Source organism: Loxodonta africana, chromosome X (assembly GCF_030014295.1).
Source record: "Loxodonta africana isolate mLoxAfr1 chromosome X, mLoxAfr1.hap2, whole genome shotgun sequence".
Lineage (NCBI taxonomy): Eukaryota > Metazoa > Chordata > Mammalia > Proboscidea > Elephantidae > Loxodonta > Loxodonta africana.
Genome location: NC_087369.1, coordinates 171,685,230 through 171,693,470, shown reverse-complemented (window position 1 = coordinate 171,693,470; position 8,241 = coordinate 171,685,230). Strand labels below are relative to the sequence as shown.

At 44.8% G+C, this 8,241-nt stretch overlaps 1 long non-coding RNA gene across 1 annotated transcript in view; it reads left to right on the top strand.

Moving 5' to 3' along the window:
• The first annotated feature begins 301 nt into the window (after window positions 1–301).
• Window positions 302–8,241, top strand: part of LOC111747699 (uncharacterized) — a 46,320-nt gene continuing 38,380 nt past the window's right edge. Inside the window, exon 1 of the long non-coding RNA XR_010319668.1 lies at window positions 302–7,020. This is a non-coding gene — a long non-coding RNA (uncharacterized LOC111747699). The remainder of the gene's footprint in view (window positions 7,021–8,241) is intronic.

Below are 8,241 nucleotides of genomic sequence, written 5' to 3'. Positions count from 1 at the left end.
TTCTCCCTGGCTGCTTTTAAAATTTTCTGTTTATGTTTGGTTTTGGCGAGTTTGAAGATAATATGTCTTGGTGTTTTTCTTTTTGGATCAATCTTAAATGGGGTTCGATGAGCATCTTGGAGAGATATCCTTTCGTCTTTCATAATGTCAGGGAAGTTTTGTGTCAGGAGTTCTTCAACTATTTTCTCTGTGTTTTCTGTCCCCCCTCCCTGTTCTGGGACTCCAATCACCCACAAGTTATCCTTCTTGATAGAGTCCCACATGATTCTTAGGGTTTCTTCATTTTTTTAAATTCTTTTATCTGATTTTTTTTCAGCTATGTTGGTGTTGATTCCCTGGTCCTCCAGAAGTCCCACTCTGCATTCTAATTGCTCGAGTCTGCTCCTCTGACTTCCTATTGCGTTGTCTAATTCTGTAATTTTATTGTTAATCTTTTGGATTTCTACATGCTGTCTCTCTATGGATTCTTGCAACTTTTTAATTTTTCCACTATGTTCTTGAGTAATCTTTTTGAGTTGTTCAACAGTTTTATCAGTGTGTTCCTTGGCTTTTTCTGCAGTTTGCCTTATTTCGTTTGTGATGTCTTGAAGCACTCTGTAAATTAGTTTTTTGTATTCTGTATCTGATAATTCCAGGATTGTATCTTCATTTGGGAAAGATTTTGATTCTTTTGTTTGGGGAAGCTGTCATGGTCTGCTTCTTTATGTGGTTTGATATGGAGTGCTGTCTCCGAGCCATCACTGGGGAACTAGTTTTTCCAGAAAATCCGCTAAAAAAAAATGGAGTCAGATCCCTATCAGAGTTCTCCCTCTGGCTCAGGGTATTCGGATGTTAATGAAGCTGCCTGGGCAGGGTGGGGGAGGGATCAGAGAGATTGGAGAGTAGCACCCCAGAATATAGCCAGGGTTGCTTGTCTTGCTTGGAATGACTATTATATCTGAGATTCCCGCGGGGCGCGTTGCCTATGTGTGCTGGCTGTGTGGAGATTGCCCCCGGCGGGTCTGGCCCACTGGAGTCACGGTTAGATCCTCTGCTGCCAGCCCCACGCCCAACGTTAAGGTTCCCGTGCTGGGACGGTGCACTCTTGACTCCAAAATCAGCCGCTGCTTCCCGGGCACTTCTTGTCCTGCCAGCCTTGTCGCCGTGCCACCTCTGCGAACTGGCTGGTCCCCCTCCTGGGGTTAGTTCAGGTGAGTGGAGCAGCTCCCCGTGCTTGTGCCGTGACCGAGTGTCCCGGCTGGGACGCTGCTCTCCCCGCTCCAAGACCATTCGCTGCCTCCCGGGGACTTCTCCCACCGGCTGCGTTGCCACGCCGCACGCGTGAACCGCCTGGGCCCCCTCCCGAGGTTAGTTCAGGGGGGTGGCGCAGCTTTCCTTGCTTATGCCGTGCCTGCGCCCAGTCAAAATTCCGGCGGGACGGTTCCCCAGCTGGGTCGCTGCTCTCCCCGCTCCAAGACCAGTCACTGCCTCCCGGGGACTTCTCCCACCGGCTGTGTTGCCACGCCGCCCGCGCGAACCAGCTGGGCCCCCTCCCAGGGTTAGGTCAGGGGCGTGGAGCAGCTCTCCGTGCTTATGCCGTGCCTGCGCCCAGGCAAAATCCCGGCGGAACGGTTCCCCGGCTGGGTCGCTGCTCTCCCCGCCTCAAGATCTGTCACTGCCTCCCGGGGACTTCTCCCACTGGCTGCATCGCCACACCACCCGCGCGAACTGTCTGGGCCCCCTCCTGGAGTGAGTTCGGGGGCTAGGGCTGGGCCCCTTGTTTATGCCGTCTGCTCCCCTGGGCTGTGCCCCAAATCGGGCGTCAAAGGTTACCTGACTGGTACGCTGACTCCAGGCTCTGAAAACAATCGCTGCTTCCCCGTATTTGTTTGTTCTCCGTCTCTAAATCTGTGTTTGTTGTTCAGGGTTCGTAGATTGTTATGTATGTGATTGATTCACTTGTTTTTCCGAGTCTTTGTTGCAAGAGGGATCCGAGGTAGCGTCTATCTAGTCCGCCATCTTGGCCCCGCCTCTTGAGCATTGTTAAAAATTTAATCTTATTTTGTTTTTGTGATTTCTCTACCTGAGTTGATATCAGGTTGTTCTATTTTGTGACCTTGTGTTGTGTTGGTATCTGATATTATTGGTTTTCTGACCAAAGAATTTCCTTTAGTAATTCTTGTAGCTTTGGTTTGGTTTTTTGCAAATTCTCTAAGCTTGTGTTTATCTGTAAATGTCTTAATTTCACCTTCATATTTGAGAGAGTTTTGCTGGATATATGATTCTTGGCTGGCAGTTTTTCTCCTTCAGAGCTCTATTTATGTCATCCCATTACCTTCTTTCCTGAATGGTTTCTGCTGAGTACTCTGAACTTATTGATTCTCCTTTGTAGGTGACTTTTCATTTATCCCTGGCTGCTTTTAAAATTTTCTCTTTATCTTCAGTTTTGGTGAGTTTGATGATAATATGTCTTGGTGACTTTCTTTTGGGATCTATCTTGTATGGGGTTCGATGAGTATCTTGGATAGATATCCTTTCGTCTTTCTGGATGCCAGAGAAATATTCTGCCAACAGATCTTCAACTATTCTCTCTGTATTTTCTATTATTCCTCCCTGTTCTGGAACTCCAATCACACACAAGTTATTCTTCTTGGTAGAGTCCCACATGATTCTTAAGGTTTCTTCATTTTTTTAAATTCTTTTATCTGATTTTTCTTCAACTATGTTGATTTCAATTGCTTTATTGTCCAACTCCCCCGCTCTGCATTCCAATTCCTCCATTCTACTCCTCTGACTTCCTATTGAGTTGTCTAATTCTGTAATTTTATTGTTAGACTTTTGAATTTCTGAATGCTGCCTGTCTATGGATTCTTGCAGCTTATTAATTTTTTCACTATATTCTTAAATAATCTTTTTGATTTCTTCAACAGCTTTATCAGTGTGTTCCTTGGCTTTTTCTGGGTATTGTCTTATTTCATTTCTGAGATCATCCCTGATGTCTTGAAGCATTCTGTATATTAGTTTTTTGTATTCTACTTCTGGAAATTCCAAGAATGTATCTTCATTTGGCAAAGATTTTGATTCTTTCTTTTGGGGGTTTGTAGAAGCAATCATGGTCGGCTTCTTTATGTGATTTGATATCGACTTCTGTCTCCAAACCATTTATAAGTTATTGTAATGATTTATTTTATGTTTGCTTACTGAGTCTTTTCTTCTTGTTTTGTTTTGTTTTAATACACCCAGATGGGTACTAGAGTGCTCTAACTTAATTGTTGGAGCCTTTGAATCACTTATGTCCTTTTGCCAGCTGGTTTGAGCTGTTACCCAGTATATGAGCCTATGAGTCCATTCACTGTTTTTGAATAGAATCAGCTCAGGTGTATTGATAGTGGGTCACCTAGTGTGTGGTGTAGGCTCTCCCCTCCTATCTTAGAGGAGTTGTGGTGATGGCTGTATGCACTGGTTTCTAGTATCGGCAGGGGTCACAGTCCAAGGAGGGCAGGGTGCTGACAGCCTTCCCCCAAGTGGCAGTGAGGAAGGAGCATCTATGTTCTCTAGAGTGCTCTGGTGGGTGGGCTCTGTAGCTGTATCTTAGGCACCCAATGCCTGTACCTCTAAAAATTGGTAAGTGTCACAATCCTAAGACCCCTTTAGCAGTCGGTTAGGTGGTGTGGGTGGAGCCTCAGTCCTCTTCTGTGGATCAGTGAGGTATCTGTTTAATAGGCAGAGTGGTATCAGACCTCCAAAACTTGCTGTTCCACAGCTCAACTACAACAATTACAGTCAGATCTCGAAAAGAATTGCTTTGCATTAAATAGCCGTGTAGGGGTGAAAGCCAAAGACGGTGGAAATCTTATGCCTGGATGGTGCTGGTTCTGTTCTGCTATTCCAGTTTAGAGAAATCAGGAAAGGATTTTTCACCTGATGGTTAATTGCTGTTTTTCCAGGCCAGGAAAATGGGTTAGAAAAAAAAAATCCCGCAAAGTACTTCAGTCTCTGCCCCAGGGAATTCCTGTGTTAATGAAGCCTGCTGGGGCAGGGAGGGGAGGCATCGGATACATAGGAGAGAGTAAAATAGATAAACTCAACTTATCTTGTTTGGTGTGGACCTTTTTATCTGAGATTCCAGAGGGGTGTGTAGCCTGTGTGTGCTGGCTGGGTCCCCGGGGAGATTGCCCCAGGGGGTTAGGGCTGCATCCCTGTTTGCCTTGTCTCAGGAAGCCATGATCATCTCTACAGCTCTTGCCCCAAGGCTGCACAAGGGTTCAGGTTTGGGGCGTGGCTTGCCGGGCTCTGGAACTGGTCAGTGCCCCAGTGAGTGGATTCTCACTCCCCTGAGGGCTCAGGGCTGGGGCACGGCTAGTCGGTCTCTGGGACTGCTTGCTGGTACAGCACAGGCGGCTTCATGCTCCCTTGAGGGCTCAGGGCTGGGGGGCGGCACGCTAGTCTCCGGGACTGCTCACTGCTTCAGTGCAGGTGGCTTCACACTTTCCTGAGGGCTAAGAGCTGGGAAGCGGGTCCCAGTCTCCAGGACTACTTGCTCCTTCAGCACACACGGATTCTCGCTCCCCTGAGGGCTCAAGGTTGGGGCGTGGCTCGCTGGTCTCCGGGACTGCTCACTCCTTCAGCACGTGGATTCTCGCACCCCTGTCACTCAGGTCAATTCCCTAGTTCTGAGTTTGATGGTCAGGGTTTGTAGATTGTCATGTATGTAATGGATTCATTTGTTTTTCCAAGTCTTTGTTGCAAGAGGGGTCAGCAGGAGCTTCTCCCTAGTCAGCCATCTTGGTCCTGCCTCTGTTGTAGTTTTCTTTGTATATATCTTTTACATCTCTGCTTATACATATTCCTCAGTTGTTTATCTTCTTGGGGGCTGTTGTAAATGGTATTGATTTGGTGATTTCCTCTTTGAAGTTCTCTTTGTGTCGAGGAATGGAGCTGATTTTTGTATGTTTATCTTGTATACTGATACTTTGCTGACATCTTCTATTAGTTCCAGTAGTTTTCCTGTGGATTCTGTAGGTTTTCTGTGTATAAGATCTTATCGTATGCAAATAGAGATACTTTTACTTCTTCCTTACCAATTCGAATGCTCTCTATTTCTTTTTCTTGCCTAATTGCTCCGGCTAGGACCTTCAGCAAAATGTTGAATAAAAGTGGTGATAAAGGGCATCCTTGTCTGGTTCCCATTCTCAAGGGCAATGCTTTTTGTCATCATATTTGAGAGAAAGTTTTGCTGGATATATGATTTTTGGTTGGCAGTTTTTTTCCTTCAAGGCTTTATATATGTCATCCCATTGCCTTCTTGCCTGCATGGTTTCTGCTGAGTAGTCCGAGCTTCTTCTTACTGACTCTCCTTTGTAGCTGACTTTTTGTGTATTCCTAACTGCTCTAAAACCCTTTATTTTTGGTTTTGGCAAGTTTGATTATAATACATCTTGGTGACTTTCTTTTAAGACCTACCTTATGTGGGGTTGGATGAGCATCTTGGATAGATATCTTCTCATCTTTCTTGACATCAGGGAAGTTTTCTGCCAACAAATGTTCAACAGTTCTTTCTATTTATGTTATGCCCCTCCCCGTTCTGGTACTCCAATCATTCGTAGGTTATTCCTCTTGATAGTGTCTCACATAATTCTTAGAGTTTCTTCATTTTTTAAAAAATTCTTTTTATCTGATTTTTCCTCAAATATGTCGGTTTAAATGCTTTATCTTCAATCTCACTAATTCTGACTTCCATTGCCTCAATTCTGCTCCTATGACTTTCTATCAAGTTGTCTAATTCTGTAATTTTACTGTGAATCTTCTGAGTTTCTGATTGCTGTCTCTCTATGGATTCTTGCAGCTTATTAAATTTTTCATTATGTTCTTGAATAACCTCTTTAATTTCTTCAACTACTTTATCTGTGTGTTCCTTGGCTTGTTCCGCGTATTGCCTGATGTCCTTCCTGATCCCTTGGAGAGTTCTGTATATGAGTCTTTTGTATTCTACCTCTGGTAATTCCAGGAAGTTTTCTTCATCTGGAAGATTTCTTGATTATTTGTTTTGGGAACTTGCTGAAGCCATCATGGTCTGCCTCTTTATGTGATTTGATATTGACTGTTGTCTCTGAGCCATCCATAAGTTCTTGTATTTATTTCATGTTTGCTTACTGTGTCCTAGGTCCTTGTTTTGTTTTGATATGCCCAAATAGGCTGCTCGAGTGAGCTAATTTGATTACTAGTGCCTTTAAAGCCCTAATGTCCTGTCGCCAAATGGTTAGATCTTTTACTAGGAATGTGAGTCCAGGAGTTCATTTAGTTTTCTTGTATTGATTCAGCTCAGATGTCCAGGTAGTCGGTTACCAAGTGTGTGGTGCAGGCTCTCGCCTACAATCCTAGATGAGTAGGGGTGATTGGTGTAGTCACAGGTATCTGGGTGCAGTAGGGGTATAGACACTGAACAAGGCAGGGGGCTGACAACCATCCCCGAGAATCTGTGAGGAAAGTGTGTTCCCTAGAACGGATAGGTGGGTGGGTTTTGCACCTGGACTGTGAGCATCCAGTGGTGTTGGTTGTAAGGATTAGGATGCACCACTTATTCCAGACCCCTGTCGCAGGTAGCTAGGTGGCGTGGGTGGAGCCAGCATTTCACAGGCCCCTGATGTGGGTAGGCGAGGACCCTGCTTAATAGGCAGAACGGTGTCAAATGTCATGAACCTGCCTGTCCGGTATATAGCTGAAACAGTTGAAGTTAAACTTCAGGTATATACCCAGCTGTACTGTGCTAATGAGGGCCTACACTGTTGAAATGGGCCCACAAAGGCCTATGCAGGGGTGGAGGCATTCAGTGTCCGTGGACCCTTATGCTTGTGCCTAGGCAAAGGAGCTCTTTCTGCCCTGAGTTCGTGGCTTGGGGGAGACAGCAGATTATTTTTTCCATGTTTGTTAATTTATTTCCTCTCCAAGGCTGGGAGAATGGCTCAGGGCACGTGACGGGTTCTACTTCCGGCCCAGAGGTTGCAGCCAGCTGGGACTCAGTGCAGAGCAGGAAGGGGGTAGGTAAGTGGGAGCAAGGTTTTTCCCAAGGGATATTTTTTGCTCCATATGGTAGGTTAGACACATGTACTTATCTTTTGCCAATTGAGCACCATTGTTTCACTGATTCTGGAGGCATGAGTAGACTCTCCACCGCTTGGTCTCTCCCAACGTGGAAAACACATTTGAAATGCCACTACTTGTGTCACCACGCTCGTGCCAGCAGATTTGGCCTGCGGGGTGCTGGTTTCCCGATGGGTCAGGCGTGGCAACTCCTGAACTTCTGAACTGTCTCTCCCTCCCCTTGCTGCTCAGACTGATTCCTCAACTTTTCTTTTTATGTTCAGGGCTGCTAGATTGTCATATATAATCGACGCACTTGTTTTTCCGAGTCTTTGTTGTAAGAGGGACCACAGGAAGTGTCTGACTACTCCGCCACCTTGGCCCCACCTCCAGGGCATATCTTTGCTTTAAGGTAAAGATTATCTTGGAACAATAGTTCAGGGATTCATCCAGCCTCCATGGCTCCAGAAAGTCTGGATTCCATGAGAATTTGAAATTCTGTTCTGTATTTTTACCCTTTTGACCAGGATTCTTTTACGGAATCTTTGATCAAAATGTTCAGTAATGGTAGCTGGGCACCACCCAGTTCTTCTGGTCTCATGGCAAAAGAGGCAATTGTTAATGGAGACAATTAGCCACATTTTATTTTCTCCTCCTATTTCTGACTCTCCTTCCTCTGTTGCTTCGAATAGAGACCATTTGTTGTGCCTTCAGTGTCTGCTTGCAAGCTTTTAAGGCCACAGGCATTATGCTATTTATTTTGTTGTTATTGTTGAGAATATACACAGCAAAACATACACCAATTCAACAGGTTTCACATGTGCAGTTCAGTCACATTGAAAGCGTTCTTCGAGTTGTGCAAACATTCTCACCCTCCTTTTCTGAATTGTTCCTCCCTCATTAGCATAAACTCACTGCCCCCTAAAGTACCTCTCTAATCTTTCAAGTTGCTGTTGTCAATTTGATTCCATATAGATAGTTCTGAAAAGAACACAATGCTCAAGGCAGACTAGCTTTACTTATTAGGCTAAACTATGATAATTAAACATTCTTCATACCTTGATATATTAGTTTCCAGATTCCTGTATGTTTATACTTTTAAAAATATTACACAGACAACATATTCATGTATTGCCCATTTGTCATTTGTTTTAATTTATATACTTCCCATTCATTCAGGAC